Source organism: Apus apus, chromosome 2, assembly GCF_020740795.1.
Source record: "Apus apus isolate bApuApu2 chromosome 2, bApuApu2.pri.cur, whole genome shotgun sequence".
NCBI classification, from domain to species: Eukaryota; Metazoa; Chordata; class Aves; order Apodiformes; family Apodidae; genus Apus; species Apus apus.
Genome location: NC_067283.1, coordinates 103,656,451 through 103,663,026, shown reverse-complemented (window position 1 = coordinate 103,663,026; position 6,576 = coordinate 103,656,451). Strand labels below are relative to the sequence as shown.

At 43.0% G+C, this 6,576-nt stretch overlaps 1 protein-coding gene across 3 annotated transcripts in view; it reads left to right on the top strand.

Moving 5' to 3' along the window:
- The first annotated feature begins 198 nt into the window (after positions 1-198).
- Positions 199-6,576, top strand: part of RALBP1 (ralA binding protein 1) — a 34,453-nt gene continuing 28,075 nt past the window's right edge. The window contains exon 1 of one of the 3 annotated variants that reach the window (XM_051610653.1): positions 199-334. The gene's annotated coding sequence lies outside the window, so the exon portion shown is untranslated. Of the gene's footprint in view, positions 335-503; positions 742-842; positions 900-6,576 lie in introns of those variants that run through there. The other 2 variants (XM_051610654.1, XM_051610656.1) reach the window with 2 other exon arrangements.

Below are 6,576 nucleotides of genomic sequence, written 5' to 3'. Positions count from 1 at the left end.
CAGCGCTGCGGGCCGGCGCCACCGGGGGAACTACACTGCCCGTCATGCCTTGCGCACGGGGCCGCTCCCCGGCCCCCCCCCCGCCGCGGCGCCGCGCATGCGCAGAGTGCCTCTCCTCCGGGAGGGGGTCGCGGCTGGGGGGGGAGCCGTCGGCGCACGCGCCCCCCCGCCCCCGGCCGCCACGAGCCGCGGCGCGAGGAGGGGGGGGGGGCGGCGCCTGCGCGGTGGCGAGCTCGCGCCGCGGCCCGGCCGTCCTCGCGAGGCGGGCGGCGGAGGCGCCATGGGGCGCGAGGCGGGGCCGCGCGCGTGAGGCGGCGGCGGGACCCGGCGGCGGGTGCGTGAGGGGGCGCGGGGGGGGGCGGGGCGGGGCGGGGGGTAACGGGCGCCTGGAGCCCCCGCTGCTGGGGGGGGGGGAGGGGCCGGCCCCGGCTGCCCGCGGGCGGGGGGGGGGGAGGGGCCGCCGGGCTTCTCCGCCTCCTTGCCCCGCGCCCGGGCCCGCTGCCCCTCGGGGCGGCCCGGCCGGGCTACAGGCCGCGCCTCGCGGCCCCGCTGTGACTTCCTCGCCGGGGCGCTCGGGACGGGGGGGGCCTGGCCCCGGTGCTTGGCTGCCCGCTGCCTGGCCTGCGCGTCCCTCCCGTCCCCAGCGCGGGGTCGCCGGGTCCCCTGCGCTCCCGTGTTCCGTCAGCGTTCGGTGCCCTCGGAGCCCCCGCTACCGCCGGCCCCTCCCGACTCCGAGGGCAGGTCTGCCGGGCTGGGGGCTGGTCCGCACTGAGGGTGCTCTGGGGTCGGCTTTTGAGGGGGCGAGAGATCGAGGGGGTCTTCATGCATTTGCTTTCTCCTAGAGATCACACCTCAAAAACCAGAAAAGTCTTGCCTCTATTGTCGTTTTTCTTCATCTAGTAAGTGTGACAGGTTCTAAGGACGCTGTTTTCTATCTTATGCTGTGGATTAGAAAGTGTTTGTGATCGTATGTCAAGGTATGATGCACGAGTAAATCAGCAGATCTCGCTTTTAAGTGCTGATGTATGTTTAAACAAATGACAGGGAAAATGCCAGCAGCCAACACTGTTAATTCTCATGATAATGGTGTGGTTTGGATTTCCCCCTCACCCCCCGGCGCCCCTGAAGTAAATGGTCATCCTTAATGAGGAATAATGATAAAAAATAATAGGCTTAAGCCCTTTTTAACAGTTGCATAAACCAGATGGATTTGTGTAAGTCTGTTGTTCCAGCACTGGCACAACACCCATAATTGCATTCTTATACCTATTTCTTATCTGGAAAGTGCTTGAAGCACTTACCATGCAAATGCACCCGTTCAAGGGCGATGCTAAAGCTCTGTTGGATGTGATGCAAGACTGTAAAGGATGTGGATTTGTTAGCTGAAGGTCGGGAGAGAGATCCCTTAGATTTGGGGTTCGGGGTTGTCCTGGTTTGAGCCAGGTTAAAGCCGGTTTTCCTCGTCATTTGAGGTGTTGCATACAGCTTCTAATTAATGGTACCATACAGTTTCTGCAGTCTGTATAAAGTATAATTATAGTGTAGTTATTGTACAGTCAGTGTGACTCATATTCTTGAGGGGCTCTTTTCTACTGATTAAGTAAAATAGGAATGAAAAAACCACAACCTTCCAAACTGTTGTGCTTTTGAGTGTTTACTATTTCTAAGTGTTTGAAATTTACTAAACCCACTGCTGTCATGTTCTAGGGAGCTAGGACAAAAATTTGGTGTTTATTACGGAAAAGCGGGGAACTTGACGTTTCCTGTTCTAGGGGTCTCATTTCTAAGTTTTAGAAAACAAGTTGTGTTCTTTCATCTTCCCGTATCTGAAAGAGAAGATAGGAATAGCTGCCTGAAAATGTTTTTACTTCAGGTGCAACTCTGGCATTATTCTGTCTCAGCTAAGGTGTGTTCAGGGGTGGGAGGGTGTGTTTTGATTTGATTTGGGTTTTTTTTCCCAAAAGTAAGGATTTCACTGTTAAACCCCTGGTGTGATTGTAGTTATACAGGCAAGAAAATTTTGGGGTTTTTTGTGGGGTAGCTTGTTTAAATTTCTGTATGTGCACATCTATACCAGAATTGCTGTCTTGGTTTTGCAATAACTGCGTTTTTGCTTCAGAGCTACATGGTTTAATTCTGCAGATGTACTTAAAGCAAAATGGATGTGGATATGCACTATATCGAACACTTTGGGGTTCTGATTTCAGTTGTACCCTTTAGGCATGACCCTAACATGTTTTATCTGTATTTTCTTACAGAAAGGATTTGAATATTTTCTGTGTAAACACTGCTTTTTCTTAGGAGCTATTTTTTGTACTAATATGGAAGATGCTGCTCTTTGGCAATGAATACTAACAAATGCAAACCTCCTTTGCTTCTTTAAAGCTTGGTGTCATGCAGCTGGCCTCAAAATGCCAAAATATAGTATTACTTTTATCTTTGTATGTCTAGTATAATCTGCTAAGCTTTTCTCTGAGTTAAGGCATCTGTTTCTTTTCAGTCTGTGAATGATTCACTACCCTTAAAACTAATCATGGTTTGGCAGGTGCCTGCTTCAGACTTTCACCTAAAGAATTCATAAACTCTTTCTGCTGTCTACCTGAGCCTCTTGGACCATAGTTTTCAACCGGTTGCTCAGAAAGATAAAATCTCTCTGATGAGTGCATAGTTGGGCTGGAAGTAGCCTGTGGGAGGCTTGCACTTAGGCAGCGTCCCCAGACACAGTGGTGTTGAGAGGTGATTGCTGTCCGAATAACAGTTACGTTTTCTGCCTGCCGTGGCCAAAACCAGAAAGGTAAGGATGCATGTTGATTTTAGAATAAGGAACGGTGTGACTCCTTTCCTGACCATACTTATGCTTTCCGTCCTTGCCATCCCTCACCTTTTGGGCTTGACATCAGGGAATACAAACAGGGTTGAAGCTGTGGAGGTGTAGTAGAGTGAAAGATCCTTTGATGTTGGCAGCAGCAACAACAACCCTTCATCTCTGGAGGTAACAGCAGGGATCCTGTCCTCCCTGCTTCCAGTTTTTCTTTAGGCTGCAGTAGAAAGTGAATGCTTACCTGGGGCAGCTGCTGGGACCTGGGATGGGTAGGGATATGTAGTTGCCCAAGCAGAGAGTTGTGATCCTGTAAGCTGGCTCAAGCAACACTCAGCTCGAGTATATCCAGAGAGATAATAGTTTAATTCTGCCCTGTTACTAGAAGATAATGCACTAGAAACAAATATTTTATTTAGGTTTCATCAGTAAGATGCAGTGACAATTTTGTGAAAGAATTTGTGAAAAACGTAAATACGAAGTACGGTGGCTTCAGTGGATGGAGTAGTTTGTTAAGAAGGCAAAAAACCAAAGTTAAGCAAAATATATCTAAACAAAAACATTTGGAAAATATAATGGGGATCCTTAGTGCTGTTTTTTCTTAGTTGTGCACTGAAAAAGCAGAAGGTGGTTTTTTTCTTGTCTAATCGATGAATTCCAAGTGTGTGTGTGGGAGATTGAAATTTAGCAATTTGAAAACATGAGATCACAACGTTTAGGAGCTATCAGTTCACCGCCTACAAATTGTATTTCCTTTGTTAAGTAAATAAGATGTATTTAAATAGAGAACATGGTTTGGTATTTTTCTAGTGTAGCTTCTTTAATACTAAGTAAACAAAAGTACAGATAATGAACATGTCCCAGTTTCCTCCAGAAGCAGCTTGGCATAACATCCTGACTAAAAAACAGCAACTAGTTATTTACTGAACATGGAATTTAATAATAATGATAATAATAATGATGATGGTGATGATGCTCAGCAGTTACTAAAACAGTAACTGCATGAATATGTGTAAGTATAGCGAGTGGTTTGATAGTGTGAATTAATGTGGTATGTAGCCCAGTTTAAAAAAGATTAGGAGAGAAGGGGTTATGTTTAGTTTTCAAAAAATTAAATATAGTATTGTTTTCTATGTGCAGAATTAAATAATGCAGTAGTTCTGATATAACTGAAGAGCATAATGTAAGTCACTTCATTGTTGTGCCCTTAATTGTTACTACTTTATCATATGTCCATTTGTTTCCAGTGCTGGGAAGATATGTAGAAATATAAACCTTGAGCAATCAGTGCAACCATAAAATTTATTTAAAAGAGGATCTGCGATCCTTATGACCTTGTAGGCAATCTCTGGCTTGCTTCTATCTGGGCTACTGTCTTTCCTGCAGGAAAGGAAGGAATGGCTTAATGACTGGGGCCAGCTACAGCCCAACACGAAGCACAGCGCTGGAGAAGGCCTTGCCTAATTGTGCAGAGGTTTCAACTTCTGAACGATAAACTTTTTCATGGGAGTAGGTGCTGCCCTCTTCTTCAGTGCAATGGAAGGAGCAGCTTTGCAACTAGTAGGAGCTGATTTATTTTTTCCACACTGCCTTCTTGCTCACAGAGAACTGAGTTTTTTTAGGCTGGCTATTTTGGTCTGTGCAGGCACACGAGGAAGAAAAGGGACAGGTAATGACTGCTTGCATCAGGTGGGAAGGGGACCAATGGCTGCTGTAGAGGAAGAGTGAGGAGTGCTTGGTGATAAGGTTTGACATTCCAAATCAGAATGTAAGTTTGGACCAAAGTTAAGATTATTTTAAGGAAAATAAATTTAGTTTCACGTTGGTTGTTTTGTACATTTGCCAGCAGTGAGTAACTTTTCACTCACATCAGTTCATATAGATATGTATAGATTAAATGTATTTTTGTTTCATTTTTGTCCTCTGTATTATGAACACGTCACATGTTTCTGTAGTCTAGCCTGTCAGCACATGAGGTTTACTTCCTGTTTTATAGTTTTAGTTACTGGGCTTTTGTATCACAAGTAGCTGAGCTTTTATGCTAGAACACAGACATCTGGCAGAAACAAACTGTTGGGAGTGAACATAGATCTCTGGTATTACCAGAGCTTGAGCTGGATACGTGGGTTTTAAAAACACAATGTATGATGGTAATACTTGACCCTTGTGGCAAAAGAGCCATCACAGTGATGAAAGCTGCAGCTTCTCTTTTTCACCAAAAATGTAGTAAGAATTCTGCAAGAACTTTGCTTCTCTTTAAAACCATATCTGGCTTTTGAAAATAGAAATTACAGCTGAGTTAGAAGCTGTAATTTTTTTTTCTATAAAAACTTTTTCAAAATTGACATTTAAATTACCCTGGCAATTAGGCTTATTGCTACTTTAACATTTCTAGTCTGTCCAGGTGTGTTTTTTAAGTATGAGCATCACCAGTTGAGGTGCAGAGTTTTTTTCAGAGGTTGCAATGAAAATAATTTTTCACTTATTTTTATTAGCATGAATTTTATTGAATACTAAGTGTAAATTTTAAAGTTAAACATACCAGTAATGAAACTATCTCATTTCAGGGTATTAGTGGTGTTTTTCTATTGTGTTAATATGGAAGTCCCTAATTCTTGGTTATTGTTTTCTTCTGTCCAACACACAGCCTCCACATGCTTAATATTGAGTGTGTTAATTTAATATCACTTTGTGTAAGATGATTTAATTGGCAGATATTGTACTATATTTGCAATAATCTAACTCCCGTACGTATTAATACTGTGAATGAAATGCTATATAAAAGCATAGTGCTCATCTGTACAAAACGTGAAATACCTTTTTTTTTTTAATTGGATTTGAAGAAAAGTACCATCTGACACCCTTGACTTTTAATTTTCAATTGTGATTACTTCAAAGGAGATGCTGTTCTTTTAAGATTACCTAAAGAGCTTTTCAATATTTGATGGGATTTTTTTTTAATTGATTGGATGAACTAAAAATACAAGAGTTTGGGAAGAAAAACAAAAAAACAACTGATTATTAGATTTACCCAGAAACTCCTTGGATTATTTTAGTCTAGTGGTTTTAGCTTTTCTTATTCTTTAGATGTTTTAATGTCTGCAAATTCTGTAAGTTTTCTTTGTGCTGGCCACTTGCAACATACTTGTCGGTGCAGAAATCTTTCATAGGTTTTGCTTCTGAAGTTTTAATCCTGAAATTTGGGGTTGCAGTTTTGCAAAATGTACATGACTTGAACCAGTGGTGATCATGGGTTTTCATCAGTCATCTTCTGAAAAGGATTTCAGAAATTGTTGAAGGAAACAAAATGCAATTTCCCAGCTGAAAGAGGAAGTGATGAATATGTGGAGTTCTTGCTTTGTTGTCTGGGTGGTTGACTGTCATACTAAGATGTAGATTCAAATCCAAGTTTTGTGGCAAAGATAATGAAGAAGAATTAGTTTTCTAGTGATGACTCTCACAAACATATCTTGGAATATGCAAAATCTGTATACCCTGCCAGAAAACAATGAAGAAGTTGCATTGGTTGTTATCTGCAGCACTCCTTTTGTGTGCTAAAATTGTAGGATGTTTTATTTATTTTAGAATAAAACTGGCTTACAGTTTTTCTATTGTCATTGGTTTCTTTTGGTTGCTAGTTTTTTTAAATCCTTTTGTAAATAAGTTTTTAATTTGCTCTTTCAGTCAGACTTTGAAGACATGTAAAAGGTACTCAAATGTATGTAGCAGAATTTGGCAGGTAGTGTGTATCATTAGAA